This window comes from Leopardus geoffroyi, chromosome D4 (assembly GCF_018350155.1).
Source record: "Leopardus geoffroyi isolate Oge1 chromosome D4, O.geoffroyi_Oge1_pat1.0, whole genome shotgun sequence".
In the NCBI taxonomy this organism is placed as follows: domain Eukaryota; kingdom Metazoa; phylum Chordata; class Mammalia; order Carnivora; family Felidae; genus Leopardus; species Leopardus geoffroyi.
This window is the reverse complement of record NC_059342.1, coordinates 7,547,492-7,571,278: the sequence shown is the minus strand read 5'-3', so window position 1 is coordinate 7,571,278 and position 23,787 is coordinate 7,547,492. Positions and strand designations below refer to the sequence as shown.

The following is a 23,787-nucleotide window of genomic DNA, read 5'->3' as shown; positions in this document are numbered from 1 at the left end:
TGCATGGTTCAATTACAACCTTCCTGCACATAACATTTCTTCTCTGGTTAAGGCACCAAATGCTAATTCAAAGATTGGTCATATTTTCCACTCGAAGTTCATTACTTTCAGAGTAAATTGAGTGCAGTGAATGACTGGCTGACCCCAACCACCCCTCACCCAGAAAGTCAATGGCCACACAGCACCGTCGTCCAAGAAAAAGCTCCACACATCTGAAGCTAGTTTATATGGAGTCGGCCACGAAGTCAGGGAGGACCAGAAACTACTGGAATTTCCATTGTTTCTGCAAGAGAGCTCCTGGCCAAACTGTCTCATTTTCTTTCAACAGGGGGACCTTACGTTTTGTGATTCCTTTACTTTCTCGTTTCCACTTCACACTAAATCAACGAGAAGAATTATATGCTCCTAAACAGAACAAAGGGCCAGAATGAGCGTCAGCAGCATACATCAGACCAGAAGCGCCACGGGGGCGTTTTACAAGACTTCACGTGAAGTGACAGTGTGGCTCCCCAATGCGGAAAAACAACGCAAGTCCTCTGCCTTGAGATTCCCGAGCTCGTTTGCAGTAATTGCCTTGGCCCACCCATCCCATCTCATTCGGGGAAGGCTCTGATGTTTTCCTGCAATTTCTCTGCTCTGATGCTGACTTGAAAAAACTCCTCCACATGGATGCACTCAATCACCCAGCATTAAATGAGACATCTAAGGGTTCTGCCACTCACCATTTCTGTCATGTTTTCTCAGCCCTTGGAGGACTCCATTGTTGTGCAAAGCCACTACAATCCCATTACCAGCTGGCATACGATCAGATGATAACTAAAGTGAACACAAACACTTAACCAGCACAGGGAACCGCGGAGGCCTCCCTCTTGGGCAACGCGGCCCAGGAGATTTTCTGACACCAGATCCACAAGCCAAACAATCACATTGCAAAACGCTTTCAGTGTCGAGGAACGACCATTCAATCAGCCCTCACATGCCTGTCATCTGGTCCCCAGCGCTGAAGAAACAGTCAGCTTGGCCTTTATTCTTCTCTGAACACTTTTTCAGAAACCGCTAAGTCGTTCCAGTGTCCTTCCCCCCGTACCACGACTCAGATGTTTGCGAAGGCCGGTTATTAGCGCCTGGCCTTGCGCTGGTCTCTGCGCGGCAGTTAGGAGTTGGCTTGGGCGGACTAAAGAGAGATGCCGGTCTGGTTCTAGGGAAGCAACTACAACCAGTTCAAAGAGTTGTTCTGACTGTTCCTTGACCCCTCTTTGCTCTACAGCAGGACGGAGCAGACAGAAGGTACACCCTCCCTGCCTTCGAGAAGCTGGCGGTCTATTTGAGGGCGCATACGCATGCTTGCACACGCACACACGCACACTATTAGTACAAGGCGATATATAAATGTAATGTGAGGGATAGAAAGAGAGGACAAGCACGCAGAGAAGCCTGAGAAGGCAGAAACCTTGGGCGGAGGTGGTCCCCAAGTCTTTCCAGAGTGCAGATGACCAAATAGGGTCTATAAAAGCGGGTAAGGTTGACTTCCCCAGCTCCGAAGTTTGGGGAGATTCCCAGCGGGGGAAGTGTCCCAAGCAAGGACAGACCTCTCAGGATGACCAGCCTGTAACAGAGGGAGTCAGTGGGGAAGCTGCGGAGGAGCAGGAGAGGAGGAATGTCCCCTCCTTAAAATACATGCTCAGAAAGCGGTGCCCTTTCTTCAGTATTTAGGCGTCGGCGCTAAGGCTGAGAAGCAACTTTGGCAGGAACTCTGACTGCGAGGGTCAGCGGGTGGCGTGTGTGACCAGAACATCAGCAATAAGGTTGTGAGATGTGTTGGCCAAACTGACTGCAAGTAACATGGCTTCTAATGTGGCTGCTCCCCGGCCGGCTGCCTGGGTAGGAGGGTTCCGGACCCAGCCCCAGCCCACGGAGCCGGCTTCCGATAGGAAAACATGGTTACACGTTACACGCTGGTGCTGTGGTATCTTCACAAACATCTGATTTCTGAACGCTTGGATTGAAACAGGAGCAAAACTCTTCCTGGGAAGTGATCACAATTTTCAAGCGCATCCTGCTGGGAAGGAAGGGAGGCAAGAAGGGAGGAACGGACAGAAATAAACTTGGCTCCTTGCCAGTGGCCCCTGTCACGTCGTGCCGGGAGGGATGCGGGACACAGAAAGGGCAAACTGGGACGAGGTGGGCAGACACAGGCCAGCCGGTGCTCCTCACCACCCCCCACCCTGTCCTTGCTCCCACAGGATTGGGCTCCGGCAGCCCAGGGGGTGTGCACCTGTCCCCGGAACCCACGGCCGAAGAAGTCACTGAGGACTGAAATAAGGTGACTCACCCCCCACCGGTTGTTCTTCGTGAATTAAAAGAACGTCTGGGAAGTCCTTTGTCAGTATAATTTACCATCTCTGAATTGAACTGAAACAGATGGAAAGGTAGGGGGTTTTGTGCGTTCTCGGCTGTAAGTGGGATCTTGACCGGGACTCAAGAAAGGAAAAGCTGGTGAGGACGGCTTACAGAGTGGCTCTCCCACTGTCCGACCTCCGCTCTGGGAGCTGACAGTCCCCCCGGTACCAGCTGTGGCAGAGAGGCCTGGTCCCTGGGGAGGCAGGTAAGTGCACACCTGGAAAGGGCCCCCCACGTGAGGCTGAACATGCCCCTCGGGATCCCTGCGACAGTGGGACGGCCCACACGGCAGCGAGCTAATGAGACCAACCGTCCCTGACGAGAAAAGAGATGTGACGCCGTCTCACTCAGGGGAACGAGCGTGGAGAATCCCGGAGGACACAGGCTGAGGTTCAGGTTCACGTTCAGGCCGCCCCGCCTACCGTGTGCGCGGAACTGTGCACGGCGCCCCCTGGCCGGCAGCTGACAGGCGCTGGTGTCATCCTCTAGTGCAGCACGGAGGGCAGAGTGTAAGAATTAGAAGAATTAGGGGACAACAGAAATAATCTTGGCTCTTCGGCACACAAAAACTCAACAGCAAAGGCTGCAGGCGTATATGGGAGGTGTAAACAGTGCTTCCACGTTTGTGACTTCTCAGTCTCTCGCACGCATCCTCGGGGGACCACGCTGGCCTGACCGCACACGTCTGGCGAAGAACGAGGCAGGCACCGGCCCCGTGTGCACATCTCTTGGATTATATCACACGGCCTAGGAGTCAGGCAACCTAACCACCCAGGATAGATGTATGTATTTTTCCAGCACTCCTGACACCGATTTGTTCACTTAGCAAATATGCCTATGAGATGCCATTTGAACCCATCAGTGACCAGTGAGGCAAAGAACCCTGTCATCGGGGAGGGGATGGGGGAGGAAAGGCCAACAGTGTTCAGGAGACATATATAGTAGGACGCAAGTGCGTTCTATAGCACGCTGGGAGTTGGTGAGCGCTAGGCGAAAGAGAGTGGGGCGGGGTCGGGGTCAGGTAGGCCGAGTGGGGATCCTGGGATCAGGAAGGGTGTGTGGGCTGCTGATTTGAATAAGGCGACAGGAGATTTCACGAAGAAGGTGACGGCTGAGCAAAGCCTTGGAGGAGGGGAGGGTCCGCACATGACTGGAGGAGAGAGCTCCAGAGAGAGGGGGCGGTCAGTGTGGGGCCGCTAAGTCGGGGGCGAGTCTTGGGCGCAGGAGGAAGGGCCAGGGGCTCTGTGGCCAGGGTGGGGTGACAGGGGGAGGTCCGTCTGCTTGTTGTTAAGATGCCCACCAGAGGTCTGCGTGCTGGGAGGAGACTGCAGTTCCCCCTTGTAAGGACTGCCCCTGCCAAGGCCCCCGCCACCCAAGGGTGCCCTTGTCTGTTCACATCCGCGTCACAGCCAGCCACCTGGGCAATCCGGGGCCAGTGTCACCCACCCTTCGTTTGGTATTAGAGAACCCTGACTGTTTTTAATGCTCTACTTTCCACCCTTGAAACCAACAGGGTGGCTTGTCTAAGACCTTTAGGAAGAGTCACCCACCGCCTCTAGGAGACTCTTTCTCGACCTCTCCCCGGCCGCTTACGTGGGGTCAGGTCACAAATGTCTGATATTGTGGGAATTAGCGTAAAGCCCCACGGAGCAAAGCAAGTAAATTAGCAGCAGCACGCATTGTGGATTCATTTCAAATTCTCTCTTGCTGTCACCCTGAGAGAAGCCAACGACAGTGGCCACGCATCTCCCTAGCACGGCCGCTGCAACACTCCCCACGAATCAACCTCCACCTGCTCGCCGTGCCAAAAATAGAGCAGCTCAGAGATTTCTGTGCACTGGAGAAAGCAGTGGTCTCGGGGACTCACAAGGACACAGACCGGATGCAGAGCTCGTCCAAGAGTAAAAGGAACAGGCACGTGCAGTTCTTGGACAAGCCCCTGGGAGGACGTAGAAGTTTCTGAGACCGTTACCTAAGCATCTCACTGTATTGTATGTAATATACGAAGGTCATACTTCGCTCCACTGGAATGTATGTCCTACCCTTTACTTAGGAATAAAGGTCAAGTTTGGAGCATGGTTCAGAACAGATAATGCAGACTATCAAAGAACAAACCGAATTATTAACTCACATTCGTTTTTCATTGATTATAACATTTTACATGTAGTTTTGATGCAACTGGATAAGAAGCTTCTCTGCTGTTTGCAAAAGCTCTCGGAGTCAAACCTGCCTAGTTTAATGAGTTAATATCACCAACAGCAAGACCCAAGATTCTACACCCCGCACAGCAAATCTGCGCAGCCCTGACAATCCACGGCTCCAAATTTGCCTGATACGAGGTAACTTCAAGCCTCGGGTAGCTTCCCAAGGTTTTTATCTCGTGCTTTGCAAGCACAAGCCTCCGCTGAGCCCCAGTCAACCTTCCTGTTCAACAACGTAACAGAATCTCATCGTTAATTAATATGATCCAACGCTGCATTTCACACAAAGAGGCTGTTTCCGTGTTTCTAACAGCATGTACTCGAGACTTTCCCCGAGCTAGCTCTCAGAAGCCTCTGGTCTTCTGTCAGAAACAATCCGCAGAAGCACCTGTCAACGTGTACTTCCGGAACGAAGCATGCGACCAGCGAGCCTCCGCTGGCGTGGAGGCTCCAAAGAGGAGCCATGGAATATATAAAATCACAAACAAAAATGCTGAACAATAGTTTTTTTTTTTTTTTTTTGTCTTTCATGCAGCTAAGACGCTTCTTAAAGAAGTTTGCTTAAGATACCTGCTTAAATATGAGAAAGATGAGGACAACTCAAGGTCTGAGGATGCGCTATGGCCAGGCCCTGTGCAAAGACCATTAGAAGGACTTTCTCCTTTAACTGTTACAGCAACCTGCTAAAAGGCCACCCCACAACTACCTTCCTCGTTTCAAGGATAAGCGAGTGAAGCACTCAGAAAGGGTGAGTCCCACAGCCAGGAAATGGTGGCACTCAAGCCCCAGGCCCTGTGTTTGGCTTGATGTTTTTATGAGTAGAATCTACTCCATTCAGGGACAAAAGATAAGAGACTCTTCTTTTTTTTTAATTTCTGTTTTATGTTTGTTTATTTTTGAGAGAGAGAGAGAGAGAGAGAGAGACGGACAGAGCACGAGCAGGGGAAGGACAGAGAGAGAGACACACAGAATCTGAAGCAGGCTCCAGGCTCTGAGCTGTCAGCACAAAGCCCGGTGCGGGGCTTGAACTCACAGACTGTGAGATCATGACCTCAGCCAAAGTCAGATGCTTAACCAACTGAGCCATCCAGGTACCCAATAAGAGACTCTTAAATATAGAGAACAAACAAAGGGTTGCTGGAGGGGTTGTGGGAGGGCGGGTGGGCTAAATGGGGAAGGGGCATTAAGGAATCTAGTCCTGAAATCATTGTTGTACCATATGCTAATTATCTTGGATGTAAATTAAAAAATAAATTAATTAAAAATAAAGAATTTACGCCATTAATATCTCAAACTTCCCCCCGTCCTGAGAGTCTATTTTATAAAAGCACATTCCAGCATGCACTTTTACAGAATATTCTTACCTTCCCCCACCCCCAACCTGGTTCTATCCATTTAGGTAGAAAAATTAAACTTCCCAAGTCACAAATGGGTATGCGTTCCTTGGCAGCTGAATTTAGCAAAAATGCCCTGTCCTGATTTCTTAGAAGGTTAAAGCGATGCTTGCCAAATGACCCTCACACTTTTTTCCCACCTATGTGCCCAGGAGAGATACAAACACATGTGCACACTGGGTGAGACTTGTACACAATGTTCATGGCTGCTTCATTCACCACAGTCCATAACCAGTAACAGTCGAATAAGGAAGTGGATAAATAAATAGGTCGTCTCCACAGACTGGAATACTATTCAGCATGGTAAAGGGACGAACTATAGACACACACAATACCACGAGTGAATCTCAATTAGAGTGGTGTAAGAAGCCAGCCACAAACAAGTATGTGCAACAAGATACCATTTATTTAAAATCCTAGAAAATGTAAACTGAGCTGCAGTGACAAAATCCAGACCAGTGGCTGCCTAGGATCACGGGCGGAGAGAAGAACAGATCACAAAGGGGCACGTGGAAACCTTCGGGGCTGAGGCGCGTGCTCTCTGTATCTTGTTTGGGGCATTGATATCACACGTGCCTGACTCAGATTCTCTCTTTAAAAGGATGTACTTGGGTTTTTTTTTTAATTAATTTATTTATTTTTGGAGAGTGTGAGCATGCATGTGTGTGTGAGCAGGGGAGGGGCAGAGAGAGAATTCCAAGCAGGCTCCACACTGTCAACTCAGAGCCTGATGAGGGGCTCGAACTCATGAACGGGGACACCATGACCTGAGCCCAAATCAAGAGTCGGGCGCTTAACCAAATGAGCCACCTAGGCACCTCAAAAGGATATACCTTATTATGTATAGGATATACCTCAATAAATCTGAAAATAAGTATATCGGTTTACAAAAGGAATCATTTATATACTGAACTCTAGTTAATCAAATCTTTTTTAAAAACATAGTCATAATTTTCGAAAAGTGCCCAGTCCTTACCTGGTACAACATGCAGTTTCAGCGAGCTATTCTGTTTATTTCAGATTCTGAACTCCTGGTAGTCAAGATCAAGTTCTCATTTTTAGCTTAAGTTCTATGCAGTTCCCAACACAGCATTAGGCATTGCAGCTGTTCAGAACACTGAGTCTAAACACATCTCCATTCTGTTTTTCCTTGCTTTCCAAAGAGATCCTGGGAGCAGAATCTACAGTGAGCCTGCTGGCACGGCCATTAGATCCTGAAAGAGTGTCACCGAGGAAATGTGTGCGAGGTTGTGTGGCCCCTACAGGTTGTGTTGCCTCTGAAAGCTACATGCAGTCCTGAGCTTGAACTTCAGGTTTTCTGTAAGACCAGGTATAAGGGGAAGGGAGGTGACGGGACTGAGTTTAGCCTACAAGAGGTTAGAGACTAGAAAGTACTCTAAGACCTAGATGTCCTCCCACCTCCTTCCTGTCTCAGGGAAACTAAAGCCTCTAACATTAGACTATAGGCACGAGTTCAAACTCTGTGTTACCAACCCTCAAAGAGACAGGTACAGAAATTGTGAGCGTTCAGAAGCTCATACAGCAATTTGACATCGCTGTGATCTGTGGACTCGATTCTCATTGAACAGGGTATACACCAGTCTGATACTGTCAAAAACTTAGGGTGAACCCAATCATGGACAGTTTCATTATGGTGGCTTAACATATAAAAAGAAAAAAAAAACTAGTCTTCCTTCACACAGGGTTTGAGAGCATAATTTTATGGCATGGCTTACCCAGTGAAGGTTAGTTTTTCCCCACAATGAGAGTGAGAGCCAGAAAGAGGCCACTCTATCATCCAATCCAATCCATACAACCCTCAGCCTGTCTGTAGGTGTTAGGGACTGAGATTGTAAAATGAAATAAAATAAACCTTCTCAAAGAGGAAGTTTGTCAAAAGTGCTGTGTTTCCATTCTAATTAGTATCATGGCCATACAAGCTGCAAATACGGCTGTCATCACGTCAAGGATCAAAACGTAGGTCATGATAATGGCTGTGTGGATATAATTAATTTTTTTCCTTCCTTTTTTGCCTTTCTTGCTCCCTCTCTCTTCTTCTTCTTCCTTCTTATTCTTATTCCTCTAAGGGGAAACTTAGGACCACACTTATTTCTGAATCAGCCCCATTCGCGTTTGGAGCAGCAAAGGTGGCTGACCCAGATGGGGCTGTTCTATGTGGCCACTGCTTACATCTAATCGGGGGGGACCGAATGCAGCCCAGGAAACTCTGGCTCCTCGTTTCTAATGTTTATCACAAAGGTTGGTTGGTGGGGAACTCAGAGAGCATGACGGACGGGCTGCATCACACCACATGGTTCTGGCGGGGTTGGGGGGGGCATGTGAGAGCCTCCAAAACTGTAACACACTGAAATGGGCAACAATGGAGGCCAAGCTCTTGAGTTTATATGCAAGGTCTTCTTGATGTTTATTCTTCCTTCCTATCTCAGCTCAGTCGTCAGTTTCCCAGACAGCCATCCCAACTCTCTCCTGATTGGACTACTTCTGGTTTATTACAGACATCACGAATTCAGTCCTGTGAATCTTTGACTGGTGTCTACCTTTCGTTAGTAAGTTCCACAGGGCAACAGCCACGCCCGTCCCGTCTTGCTAAGCACTAGTCCCTAACATTTAATCAAGCACAGTGATGAGCAACAGAGTACATCCAACAAATGTCTGTTGGAAGAAGGGATGGATGAATAAATGGATGAATGAATGAAGTCTCTAGATACTAGATATTAGCATCTATATATCATGCTTTGGCCCTGTTTTTAGATAAAAAGTTAAAACTAATCATGAGTCTCACAGAATCATTACACTGTTTTTTTAGGTAGGCTCCACAGCCAAGCACAGAGCCCCACACAGGGTTCGAACTCATGACCCTGAGATCAAGACCTGAGCTGAGATCAAGAGTCGGACACCTAACCAACTGAGCCACCTGGGTGCCCCAATCATTATAATTTTTAAAAAGACTGGGTAGCCCATGAAAGCCTTATTATCAACTCAAAAGGAAATAAAAATCTCTAAGACTCCAGAGGTGAGAAATATACTGAGGGTATATAAATCATAATTCTTGCCCATGGGGAGTTTTATAAATGAAATAGCTCTTTTCTTCTGGAAGGGGTGGGGAATAGAGAAATAAATTTAGGTTTTTCTGTACTTCAATTAGGATAAAATGTTACAAGGCACCTGGGTGACTCAACTGGTTAAGCGTTGGACCTCAGCCCAGGTCATGATTTCATGGTTCATAAGTTCAAGCCCTGCATTGGGCTCTGTGCTGACAGCTCAGAGCCTGGAGCCTGCTTCGGATTCTGTGTCTCCCTCTCTCTCTCTGCCCCTCCCCCATTTGCACTCTGTTTCTCTCTCTCGAGGAGAAATGAACATTAAAAAAATTGTAATAAAAATAAAAAAATTAAAGGATAAAATGTTACAAATCATTTCTGAAAACAAAAGTCATGGTAGAGAAGAAGAAATTTTATAATATACCCTTATTTCTGCTTTGGGTCAAACCACGATCCCAAGAACATTATCGGTTACAGATAGTAAAAACCTGAGAGAATATGGTTAACCTATGCTGTAGACAGAATGTGTCCTCCCAGAGTTCGTATAGTGAAACCTAACCCCCAATACGATGGCATCTGGAGGTGGGGCTCCTGGGAAGGGATCAGGTCCTGAGGGTGCAGCCTTCATGAATGGGATGAGGGCCCTCCCAGCAGTCCCCAGAGACCTCTTGCCCCTTCTGCTGTGTCAGGATGCAGCAGGAAGACGGCTGTCTATGAACCAAAAGAGTCAGGCTCTCACCAGACATAAAATCTTTTTTTTTTTTAATTAACATTTATTTCTTGAAAGAGAGACAGAGCACAAGCAGGAGAGGGGCAGAGAGGAGGACACAGAATCCGAAGCAGGCTCCAGGCTCTAGGCTCTGAGCTGTCAGCACAGAGCCCAATGCAGGGCTCGAACTCACCAACTGTGAGAATATGACCTGAGCCCAAGTCGGCTGCCTAACAGACTGAGCCACCCAGGCACCCCTCAGACATCAAATCTTGATTTTGGACTTCCCAGCCCCGACAATTATGAAGAATACATTTCTATTGTTTCTACACCATCCAGTCTGTGGAACTGTGTTATAGGAGCCCAATTGTCTAAGACAACAAAGGCTTTCTTCCAACATCAAGATTATCAGCGCACAAGTCCTTTACCAAAGAGGGCCTCGAAATCACTGGAGCTAGAAACGAGGGGATTTACCCAGGCAGTACTTACTAAGAGAGCGACGGTAAGTCATTAGATTTGCCACAGAAAATTCTTATTGATCAAGCCCTGTAAACAAAGGTCTGTTGTTGTTGGGTTTTTTTTTTTCTTGTTGTTGTTGTTGCTTTGGTTTTGTTAGCAAACATACAATTACTTTTATTATTTTTTTATCTCATGAATAACAATGATTTTCTGCCCATTCAAAGCAGTGATGACACAGTGAGTTTTTATTAATGTGCATTTAAGTACGAAGGCTCAATGAAAGTTATCAAAACAGATCTATTTTAAATTTCTTCACTGTCTTCCATTTTCCAAAATAGAAGTTTGAGGTGGCCCCCAAAATGCACACATACGTGTACACACAGAGAGGGAAAAAAATCATTTGTACATCCAATGCTGTTCAAGTAAAATAATGCAGTAAGATGGAAATCATTTTGTAATAAATAATACACTTCTAAAACCTCAGAGTTCCCTCACTAGAAGCCATTTAACATCTGTTTCCTTTAAGTATACTTCTTAGGCTCTATTTTAAGTAAGCGTTAAAGACACTTTTACCAATATTATTTCATCCATTCAAATGAGCAGGTGAGACAGAAAGCAGCAGAGGAAGAGTAACTAACACGTCACACAGCTGGTAAAAAGCGGGGTTGGATTCAAAGCCAGATCTGACTCTCAATTCCATGGGTTTCCTGGCTCTGAGGACGCACCTGCAGGGGAAGAGGAGGGGTCCCCAGCGAGGTTCCTTCCAATCTCACCTCTGCCCCATCTTTAGCTCAACGATGAGCACAGTGGAACCTCTGCACAAACACATGCACTTGATCTGCTACCTTGTAATTAGTTCCACCAGTACGATGGGGAGCCGTCCACCATGATACAATGTCAGTAATAAGCCAGCTAAAAGGACACATCTACTTAACTAAACAAGCCTTAGTCCTTTCCCAGTTGCTAAAATGATTTCAGAAGATTTTCCAAGATCTATCCAAACAGGTCTTTAAGCCACAAGAAAAACAAGGTAATTCGGCAGTTGTTCACAGCAGGGGTTTTGCGAAAATGGTTCGCAAATGGATACACTACAATGCCTTTAGCGTTCCCACAGCTGGTAAAGGACAACCAGTTCATTTGAGGATTGAAACATTTTCAAATTGCACTGTAAAATCAGACAGATTTCTCTCGTGCGCTCTCTCTCCCGCTTTCCTCTAAATGTGAGGCTCCTTCTTGTCTTTCAAATCTATTGTTCGGTTAATCTGTGCACGCCAGAATATTCTAATTTAAATCTGAGCCTGGGACATGCTATATTTTGTTTCTAGCTGCAAGAGTGTGAAAGCCATAAATAGCATGTACTGTGCTTGTTCTCTGTTCCTAAACAGTCTGATAAGCTCATATTGAAACCATTTCAGCGATCACATTTGACAGCTCGCTAGGAACCTGTTCAATCCAGCCTCCCAAGCAGTCCATTACCGCTGCCAGTTTGCAGGCGGACAAGGCACTCAGACACCAGGCTCTAAATGAGACGAACCCTGGCGGAACCCCCGTAGGAGAGGTGCACTCTGGCTAACGGGCCGTCAATCTGTCAGTAGCTCTTAAGATTCCTCAGCCTTGTCCAACTGCAGGTCGGCTCCGTGCTGAGAGGAAGGGGGAACACGGTGCACAGAGGGGTCCTGTCAACTCCATTTCCAGGGACCCGTCTGCAACCTTGCATGCCGGACCGAACCAGCACAAACCAGAACCACAGAGCTGCTGCAGGGCCCTTTCCTTCCCCTAAGTCCCTCGCTCATCCATTAAATAAACAGTGATCAGACATCAAGGAGGTATAAAGACGCCTTGTACCTAGAGAACTCTGAACCCAGACGGCTCTAGGGCCAATCGCGGGGGCCATCACACACAGTAATATGACTCTCTCCACATTTCTTAAATGTTCTGGGCCTCAGTTTCTCCATTTGCCACATGGGCATTATGTAACAGAACACTGGACTCCAGAGGAAACACTCAACAACAAATCAGTCCTCCTCCTCCTCCTCTTCCTTTCATTGGGACTTAAGATTTTCTCATTTTCTCAAATCAAGAAATTTTCTTATTTATATTGAAATAAAGAACCTATAAGACATCGAGGAAGAAGCAGGGTTTTTTTTTTTTTTTTTTCTCCTTCTTTTTATTTTTCAGTAGAATGTTTACTGAAGTGTGACATACAGAAGGGTATAAATCATAAGGTTCCAGGCCCCTGAATTTTCACCCAAGGCAATACGTCCAGATCGGGGCAGAACATAACCAGGCCTCCGGGAGGCCCCTCCCACCCCTCCTGCCGCTTCTCCCCGCAACGATAACCTCTTCCCTGAATCCCAATCCCACGGATTACTTTTGCCTGCTTCTGAATCAAGTAACATGTTAATAACGTGGACATGTACCAACTGCAAACGGAAATGCAGGAGACCATAGGGATTCACAGCCAATGAGCTACGTCAGAGGGACAGCATGTGACAAAAAGAAGTATACACACTGACAGCAACGGAAGTAATAAAGGTAACATCTTAAGACCGTGCTGGGCTCTCTTCTCTTCTTCTTATTTTTAATCCTAACACTGTAGAGCAAAAATGAGAAAAATCTTACACATTCCAGGGCTAGGGCTCATTTTACCTGCTTCCTAGAGTGGTACTAATTTGAGAAGGCCTAATACTACAAGACAATGAGGAAGAAGGACATGTATTTTGTAGAAAAGAAGAATCCGTTAATTTTGAAAGTAACTGCCATCACCCGAGCTTAAAATACAGATCAGTAATTTTCCCAGAAGACATCTAAAACTTAAACCTCACTGACCTCTTCCTTAATACTCCAAAAACCATCTTTGAAATCCTTGGGATCCTTGGAAAATAAATTTTAGAAATGCTCATCTACTCAAGGGTAATGCTATTTTCCCCTTGGGATTAGAAATTAGAAAGGATCAGCAGCCCTTTTCTTCCCACTAGACCAGAATGGGTGCCCCCTCCTGTTCTACCCTGCAGACCTGGGATACACACCCCCCCCCCCTCAAGTGAACGAACCAGAGAGATTCCAGAGAAGACCCTCAAAGAAGGCACTAGGCATTTTGGCATGAAACTCTAGGACAAGTCCCTTACAGCAAAGTCTAGGAGGATGGGGTCCAGACTGTGGATCCTCACATCCCCTTGGACCCATGGGTTCCTTGTCTCATAGGGAAGGAATAAGGTGGGGAAGGGCCCCCAGAGTGGGGCCTATCAGAGCTGTGCTCCATCAACAGGAGGGCGGACACCACTGGGAGCCTGCTAGAAATGGAGAATCCCAGGAACCCCCCGCCCCTGGGCCTATTCCATCAAAATCTCCTGGCGATCCCCATGCACATTCAAGTTCAAGTATGGGTGCTGGCACAGGGACCCCTTTTGTCCAAATTGAAGCATGGGGCTGCATCTGACAACTGTCCAGTCCTTGAATATACTCCTTAACCAACTTTAAAAATGAGAGCCAGTGACTTCAGATGAAATGGTATCCCATTCATGTGCACGACAACACAAGGACCTGTTTTATTCTCTGACGACTCAGGCAAAGGATCCGAGAAAAGTGGAATGACACGGGTCCTAGGTCCTAGGTCCTTCTGGGTTCAGACTGAGTCGTGAAGTTTCAAAACACTGCTACAGATCCCCCAGAAATTTTTATTAATTCTGTCAGGGCATAATACCATCAGAAAAGAAATAGACCCTGAGAAAAATCTGGCTCTATAATGAAGGGTAAGATTGCACAATCTAATTACTATATTTTCAATTAAGGCTGAGCTCTCGGTGTGTTTTTCCGCTGTTTCTTGAATTAGCAGAGACCTGTGAGCATGTTCAGAGAAGGGATATGTTAATTAGAGAGAGAATTCCCCAATAAGAAGCTGAGCCCATGATACCCAGGTAATTAGGACTATTATAACAATTCGCTGACCCTTCGGAGGCCCTCTCCTACCGCCAGCTGCCCTCAGGGACCCACAGAAGGCCACATCGCCATTTCCACTGCCTGTCACTTTCGCTGCTGCTTTTGCAGACGGTCCCATTTGCAAGTGTTCAACCACTAGCTTGGGGAGCCCAGGGGCACCGGAACTGCTGGCACCCCCCCTTCCAACAGCATCTGCTCTTCTGTCCTCGGGGACACTTGGTTGAGGAGTTGAGTAGCACAGTTGCGCACACCCAGAGTTCTGAATCTCGTCCTCACCACCGGAACGTCACCTGGTACCCTGGAGCGTCCCTCCTCACCTAGTGGTGGGGGGGCACCAACACACCAATGTGGGGGCGGGGCGGGGGAATTCACCAGGTCCTCTGGCAGCAGCAAGATGGCGCCCGACCTCACCGTATTGCTGTGGGGGAGGCAGGACACTGAGCCCCGCACGTGTTTGGGAAGCAAACGTCGCCGACAGAACTGTAGATGAGACAGTAAAGCGGAAGCACAAGGCTAGGAAGGAAAACAAGGCCAGCCTAAAAGTACCGGGAGTAGAAATAACCCCCATGAGACTGCTTACTAGGGCATTATAGTGTGCAAAGTGCTTTCCAAATGTGCACATTGTCCTTCAATCTTTACCACAACCACTCGTGGTTGATGTGACCCCCATTTCACAGATGGAAAAATGAAGGCTCGGATTCCTTGTGGAAGAACACATAGCTAGTGAGCCATGGTTCAACATGAATGTAGTCAACGGAAGCCAAAGCTCTGGACCAGTTCTTGACTGCAGTCAAACCAGAAAAGACTGGTTTTGTCAGATCCCCGTGGACTGGATAACCTCAGCATATCCCAAACCTACCTCCTGATTTCTCCTGTTTGACATTCTATCAGTCTCCTAGTTCAACCTCCAGATATGACCCAATCTTTTTACATTTGTCTCCCACAGACTCCCCACATTTCTGCTTTTCATTTCCACTGCCACTGGCCCAGCTGGGGCCCGGCCACTTCTCTGTTGTTTCAACTCTGCCCTAACTGACATCCCTCCATCAGCCCCCCACAGTCAGCCGGGTGACAGAATGAGCCTCCCGCATGAGGTCAGGACACAGTCCTTCCCCAGCAATCATCCAACTCCCTCAAAGGCACAGCCTCCCACTAACCTCCCTTCCCATCTTGCCTTCCTCATCCGTCTCCTCCTGCCTGACCCAAAACTTGGTCTCCTTGTTGCATCCCAAACACAAGCCCTGCAGACTTGACCACGTCTCCTAACACTCCCTACGGCCTGAATGCCCATCTCTTCATTCTCCTCCAACCAAGAGCAAATCCTCCCTTGGAGGCTCAGTCAGGTGGGGTTTTCAGGCACCTTCCCAGACCCCCTGTCAGGGTGAGTCTCTCTCCCCCCAACACACCACACAGGCTTCTCTTATTTTATCTGTAGGCTTTAATTTGCTTGACTCACCTGCTAGACTGAAAGATTCAAGGTCACCTTCATACCCTCCGTGCCTACCACGCTTTTCACGCAGAATTACCATCTAAAAGGAACCTCAGTGAGAATTTTCCTTTATAGGCTTTTTTTTTTTCCCTTCCTCATCAACAAGAATTCTGGAATCAACTGCGTCTTGCATTTTGTGTTTGTTTGTTTTCTAGCTGAGAAGCTAAAAGTCAAATCTCTTCTCCTCAGGCCTCGCCCTATTCTCGTTTTCTATCTTCTCTCACCCTGGTTTTCTACTTTCTAGTTGTATTTTTCTATTTTGCGTTTCCTTTAATTTACCTTAACTTCTGTGGAACAAGATGAAATATAAACAGACATGTAAAGAAAGATTCGGTTTTTGAGAAAGGACTGACAACTTGAACGGAACGGGAGATTCCCACTGGGAAAGAAGTGGAGAAATCAGCCCAAATTCGTTACAGTTTCTGTCAATGGCCAGCACAGGCCTGAAACAAGAAAGCAGTTTGCTCCTTGAGACACGAAGGGTGCTATGGTGGAAAGCAGAGCCGGGGACTACTCTGCAGCCCTGCAGCTTGAAGCCCTGGGGTCCATGTACTCCACAGGTGCCCAGTACACAGAACATTACCCAAGAACGTTTTACTTAACTCTGACTTCCCAAATCCATTCCCCCCATAGCAAGTGACTGTTACTTGTTCACAGAGCAGGGACTAGAGAAGAACCATACGTGATATACCAGGAGGAATTGCAGAAAAGCTGGTATTTGGAGGAACCGTCCTTGATGCAAACACCCGTCCACACTCCTTCTATTTGAGTTAACTACTGACTCAGGAGCAATGAAAGCCAGAAGGAGGTGGGCTGGAAATAAAAGGGGCTCAAGTGGATGCCTGCTCATGGGAGTTACTACTCCACGGCAGCTAAGGCAGCAAGAAAGCCAGAGCTGAAGCCAGGGGGCATCCAGGTTCCCACCTTCGCCCCTATAATTCGCTAGCCTTTGGGAAACTCATCCACTTGTCCGAGCCCCCATTTTCCCTGTCCTGAAATGGGAAGAGTTATGGCCTCTTTACTGGCACTTTGAGGATCAAATGAAATGACATGGGAATTTGCTTTATAAACTCTTCATAGATAAGACTTCTTTCCATTTCAACAAAGATTTATGGAGCAAAGCAACACAGGAGCATAGATCAACGGGCTTCCAAATCACAAGGCCTGGGATTTAAATTCCAGTCTGTCACTTCCTAGTTTTGTGACCTTGGGCAAATTACTAACCTCTCCAAGCCGCCGTTTTCTCGTTTGCAAAATGGGACAGGAGTGCCTGCCTATCTGACAGGTTTATCATGAGGATTAAGTGAGCTGGTTTTTTATCTAAAAAAGTAGCTGCCATCTAATACGTGTTATACATGTGTTTCATAAATACGCCAATTATGAATGTCTCATAAGCCAGGCTATGGTGCATGCTGTAGGTATGGATGGACACACACACACACACACACACACACACACACACACAGAATGGCAGTGGATTTGGGCAGACCTTTCACGGCCCAGGCAGTACTGTAACCTATGACCCTAGGAGATAAACAATAAGCTTCTCAGGAACAGAAAAAGAAATGACCACCTTGACGAGGGAATCCTAGCTGGAATTCTCTTGAATTTCAAATTGCAGATTTTCATCCTGCCCTGTGGTCACTTGATTAATGTACAGTATCTTTTTCCAAGAGTTGTTGTGATTCACTCATGCTCATGAAATATTCAAGCAGTTTAACAAAACAAAACAACCAAAAAAAACCCACATTTATTTAATGAACTATTATAACGACAGCTGTGGAGAACTTTCACTGTGTTCAGTGTTTCAGGAGTATTTTATACACACCTTTCAGCCTGCCCACATTCAAGGAAGACACGAAATTCAGGAAGGGCAAAATAAAAATCGCTTCATTGGATAAAAACTTTTACAAGATCTCCTGTCCATCACGGCGAGCTCTGTAGCTTTTTGTTTTTGTTTGTGTGTTTGTTTTAAGTGGAACGTTCACGAAGGAGAACCTCTCTTCCCTCTGCCTGTTCACCTGGCCTGGAAGAGGTGACCTGGTAAGACTTCAATGAGGCCCAAGTAAATTCTGTCACTCTTGGATAATTCATTTTGTAATTAATCAGAGGTCTTATTTAAGGATGATTAGCAGGCGGCCATTTTCCAGTTCTGACATTCTAAAAATACGGTCCCATGATCGACTACTTCTTTTGAAGTGTGGCAGAAAAGTCGTCCAACTTGTTACCAAGCTCCAGAAATCCTCTCTGTTGACACAGAAGGAAACCTCTAATTACATGAGTCACTGTAGTTTTACAACTGAATAAACTGTTAACTAAATTGGAAAAATTGTCATCAAGATGATAAAGGCCATTCTGGGGCTCCCTGCCAAGCACCCCTGACTTGTACCTTTCAGAGAATGACCTCTTGTAAAGAGACTGACGTGCGGGAGATTAAAGGTGAAATCCAATACACTCGCCCAGGTCTCAATAGGCTGCTTTGTCCTGATTAAAAGGAAAAAGAATTTCCTGGGCATGTTCCTTTAATGTTTTTATCTCAGGAGTGGGCACGGGAATCCACTCTGTAAACCACGGCTATGTGCACATTACAAAGATAACCGGCCTGTTGGCTTGTGACAGAGTTTCACCACATGTATTCAACCCTCCAGTGCTCTTTTGCTCATTCTTTTTCTTCCAAGTTTACGTTTGCACAGCTTCCTTAATCTTTATTTCTTAAAGGGGTGAGCCCGGCCTTAAATGCATTAAACACGATGCAGACAAGTGTTCGTGTCTGTGGAAATATCAGGAAGACGACACCTTAGGCTCCCTCCTGACTCTGCTCACCTGCTCCCCACCTCCCGGTGATCCCCACATACAACCGAGGAACTTACCCCACACCTCCCTGCCTTCTCTCGCTGTGAGCCTCTGTGTAAAGCCAGAGAACCCACCACACGAGGAGCTATTGCTCTCCTACAAACTTGGGCAAGACAGAAAAAAAGAAAAGCAGTATACCTGGGGCTGGGCACCAGACCTTACTCTCATCCTGCCCTGTTGGAAGATTTTAAGAGCAAACATCTTTAAGGATCCTTTCTACCCCTAGGGTGATCCCATACGCTACCTGCTTAATACAGAATTTGCCAGGCCACCTCGTTATCCCGGTAGACGGTCCAGCCTATGTACCTAGTAAGGTATTTTTGCATATATAAAAAATGGCTGTGAGGAGTAACATTCAAGGGCTTGAATGAAAGAAAAAATTTTTCCTAGCTGCCCGCTGCACTATTCTTTAGCCACCGAAGGGCAAAACAGAGAGGCGGCCACCCACCGGTCTTTGCCTCTTCCAACCAATGTACGGCCTTGACGTGCCAACTGTGAGGACAAGCCCAGGGTTCACTTCCCTGGGGCAGTTCTGTTAGTGCGGGCCCGCAGCCTAAGAACAAACACATCACGTCTCATAATCACGGGGCACCGTCTCATCACGTCTCATCAGCAGCAGTACCGGAGGGAGGCTTCCAGCCTGCCCAGCTTAACTCCCTCAACTTTCCAGACCAGGAAGGTGAAGGCAAAATAAACTAAGAAGCGACCTGTCCAAGGCCACACCACCGGTTGGTCCCAGAGCCTGGGTGACAGCCTGCTTCTAGCTTCCCTGTCTGAAGCTCATTCCCACTGGATTTCCTAAGGCGTATTTGCTTTCTTCCCAAACGCATCCCAACAGCGTCTGCTAGGGTCACAGAAAGGTCTGCGAGAAGGTGACTCTGCAAAGCCGAGGGGCAGATACCAAACGGGGACGGTCCGTCTCAAAATGTTTGGGAAGATTTGTGTGTCAAGAGGAAAGACAAAGCCAGGCAGCCCTGCTTCAAAGGATTCCAAGCAGCGGGTAACGGAGACCTCCTGTTTAATGAAGTGACCCCCTCTGGTCACCTTGCAGAAAAGCCCTCTGCATAACCCTGGGACTTAACTCACCAAATATGTACCCATGAATACCTTCTTTATTTCTGGGTGGACAGTCATTTTAATGGGAGACAGAAATAGGGACATGTGGGTTGGCCTTGGTCTTCCAAGAGGTTGAACCTTCTAGAGCAACACAATCATGTGTTTTTTTTTTTTCAAAAAATTTTTTTTAACATTTATTTATTTATTTATTTTGAGACAGAGAGAGACAGAGCATGAACAGGGGAGGGTCAGAGAGAGAGAGGGAGACACAGAATCTGAAACAGGCTCCAGGCTCTGAGCTGTCGGCACAGAGCCCCACGCAAGGCTCGAACTCACGGACTGTGAGATCATGACCTGAGCCAAAGTCAGATGCTCAAGCGACTGAGCCACCCAGGCGCCCCAGCACAATCATGTTTTAAACGAGGTGTTTAAATCACGGAAGCTTGTACCTCATAGGTTTAAAAAAAAAAAAAGAAAGACCTGCTACTTTGAATATATAGTCTCCTAATTCCAAAGGTTTTCTGTCAAAAATCCATTGTTTGAAAATGGTGGTAGATTTCTAAGTTAGCCCCCCAAATTGATTTCAATAACAAAGTGTTACAACATGATTCATTGAAAATGGAAGAAATCCCCACTGATGGTTTATCACCAAATAAGGGCAATCTGAAAACAATAAAAGTAAATAAAAGGTATTACCCTAAGATCTTTACCGCTAGGCAAATGGAGAAAAACAGATTCAATGACTATGGATAGGGAAGGCATGAGAAATTTCTGGGTGGAAAGTGTGAGCATCGCACGGACTGTTAAGGTTGATAACAGGAGAGAGCCTTCTATAGAACTAAGTGGGCCATGAATCACGCAAGATGGAAAAAAGAGAAAACACCCTGAGAAGATGAAGGGGTGAGGGAACAAGGGTGCTTGGTGAGTACTTCTGGGTCTGTCATTGGGTGGTGCTGTTGACTTGGGACATCGGAGCCCCTGCTCCTCAGGTAAGAAGGTTCACGTGAGGGTCCTCAGCAGGGGTTCTCAAAGGCGCTTTGATGGTCCAGTCACATCAGCACCACTTGGGAACTTCTTAGAAATGCAAAACATCAGGCCCCACCCCAGACCTAATGAAGCAGAAAGATTTCTTTTTCAATAGGTAGCCCTCCGGGTGACTGGGATGCAAGGTGAAGTTTGGGAACTACTGGTACAGTCAGTAGGTGGTCAGTCACATGGGACATCTGCCAGCCAGGCAATGTGGCCGCACCTTAACTAGTGACTGTACCTTAAGGCACTGGTTCTCACATCTGGCTGCACGCTGGAATCCCTAGGAAGCTTTAAAAACCCCGAAGGTGCGGTTCTCTCCGAGATACTGATTTTAATTGACACTGGGGTGTGGCCAGGGCATGAGAATTTTTAAAAGCCCCCAGATGATTCTAACACGTGACATTTGGAAGCCAATGTCTGAAAGAGCTTCAGTCCCATTTTGCACTCGATTTAAAAAGGCTTCTTCTAGATTCTCTCCTCATGGGTCCATGACCCAGCTTGGGCTTCGTAACCTGGTTACCACTGGGAAAACCCAGACCAGTTAGGGTTTGCTTCCCATGGGCCGGCAATCCTCAGCTGGCGGGGGGGGCAATTGTACCCCAGGGGAGGCTCGGCAATGTACACCTGGACACGTTTTGGTTGCCAAGACTAGGGCGGACGAATTTCACTACTGAAATCTGGTGAGGAGAGGCCAGGAAGACTGCCAGACATCCTATCCTGCCCAGGACAGCCCCCCACAACAGAGAATTAGAAATGTCATTCGTGCCGCTTCCGAAAAGTCCTGCCGTAGACAAGTCAACTGTTGTCCTCAGTCCGCTTTAGCTACTGCACCTCGGACTGGGTGGAAGAAAGGATGGGTCTGTTCCATAGGCACACCCATTCTGATGCACTGGGGCCCCAGCAAGGCCCCCCTTCTTGTGCAGGTGATTCTGTGAGGTTGTCAGGTGTCTGCTCCACTGTCAATGACATAGTGCTTCCTTTCCGATTTGAATACGCTTCCTTTTGTAGATGCTCTGTGGGCCACGATCCCTAGCGGGAAGAAATAACAAGTAGAGGGTCTGGGTGCCAGCGTCTCGCCCGACACCCTAGCGGTTCCCATGGCCGGCCTTGACTCCGCTGCAAGTTTCCAAGCTTGAAAACATATCAAGCCCAGGGGGGCCTGGGTGGCTCAGTCGGTTGAGCGTCCGACTTCAGCTCAGCTCAGGTCATGATCACTCAGTCCGTGAGTTCGAGCCCCGCGTCCGGCTCTGTGCTGACAGCTCGGAGCCTACTTCAGATTCTGTGTCTCCCTCTCTGTCCCTCCCCTGCTCACGCTCTGTCTCTCTCACTCTCCAAAATGAATAAATGTTCAAAAAAGATTTTTTTTTTAACGTATCAAGCCCAATGACTGGCAGAATAGGGAAGTGAAATGGAAACAGGGTCAAACGTGGACTAAACCTGAGCGATCTACATTCAGACACGGGCTCTGGAGCCACTGCGGGTTAACCTGCGCCCGAGTGACAACGCCTGCTGCAGGCAATAAACTCTAAGGAGCCCGACGCCTCCTCGTCTGGTTTTATTTTGCCTCACAAAACGAGAAGAGCATAAAACCTCTCGCCATCTACTCTCTGTTTTATCCCAAATCTTCAACACCCACTGTTCTGAGGTTTCCACACGGATTCAGAGCAATTTATGGCGGCCCAGGTGTTTAAAGTTCCAGGTTGAAACATTTGGTTAATTAACATCATGCTGCAAACGCTCAAAATCACTTCAGCTGCCACTAGAACGGTACAAAGCTACCAAAAACAAAAACTGTAGGGAAAATACAAACAAATGGTGGTATCCTGTGCAAAGCGATACAGGATTAGAGCGACAATAAAAGCTGCGAGAGCTCTCTTGAATTAATGCTGTGCTCCTGGAAAATGCTTTTCCAAAAGGACAGTCTTTCAGTAAAGACTTGAGAACACATTTATAAAGAGGCTGCAGCTAAGTGCCAGGACACAGAACCACTAGCACTTTCTTGGAAAGAAAAACGGTGCATGAGAAAACAGGGCAAACCCAAGAGTGACGATTTTGGAAATATCAAAAGAAATGGCCATTTTTCTAGGGAGAACCCCATTTCGGGACCATGACGCTCCCAGCACAGGTTCTCTACACTCACAGCTCGGGCCCCTCTCCCACCCAAGGGTCCAGGTTAACTCCTGTATCTTAATTCTTGTGAATGCCTACCTGTGCCTTTCTTTCCGATCGCTTTCAGTAAAACATTACTTCTTTGGAAAGGGTCCTGAAGTGGTTCTGTCAGACTTCATTTTTGTAAAGTATGACATAATGGGAGAAGATGCTTGCAAATCACATATCAGCAAAAGGGTTGGTATCCAAAATCTATAAAGAACTTATCAAACTCAATGCCCAAAAAACAAGTAATCCAGCAAAGAAATGGGCAGAAGACATGAATAGACACTTTTCCAAAGAAGACATCCAGATGGCCAGCAGACACATGGAAAGATGCTCAACATCACTCATCATCAGGGAAATACAAATCAAAACCACACTGAGATACCACCTCACCCCTGTCAGAATGGCTAAAATTGAACTCAGGAAACAACAGATGTTAGCAAAGACGTGGAGAAAGGGGAACCCTTTTGCAAGGCTGGTGGGAATGCAAACTGGTGCAGCCACCCTGGAGAACAGTAGGGGAGTTCCTCAAAAAATTAAAAATAGAGCTACCCTATGACCCAGCAATTACACTACTAGGCATTTATCCAAAAGATACAAAAATGCTAATTTGAAGAAGCACATGCACCCCAATGTTTATAGCAGCGCTATCAACAATGGCCAAGTGTGGAGAAAACCCAAATGTCCATCAACTGATGAATGGATAAAGAAGATGTGGTTTATATATACAAAGGAGTATTACTTGGCGATCAAAAAGAATGAAATCTTGCCATTTGTTACAACCTGGATGGAACTAGAATGTATTATGCTAAGCAAAATACGTCAAGTCAGAGAAGGATAAACATCATATGATTTCACTCATATGTGGAATTTGAGCAACAAGACAAATGAACATAGGAGAAGGGAAGGAAAAATGAGATAGAAACAGAGAAGAAGGCAAACCGTCAGAGACTCTTAAACACAGAGAACAAACTGGGGGTTGCTGGAGGGGAGGTTGGGTGGGAGGATGGGCTGAGTGGGTGATGCACATTAAGGAGGACACTTG

The 23,787-nt window shown here is 47.0% G+C and overlaps 1 protein-coding gene across 5 annotated transcripts in view; it reads right to left on the bottom strand.

Annotated features, from left to right (window-relative positions):
- GLIS3 (GLIS family zinc finger 3) overlaps positions 1 to 23,787 on the bottom strand; it is a 448,764-nt gene that overhangs the window by 195,538 nt on the left and 229,439 nt on the right. The window lies entirely within an intron of this gene.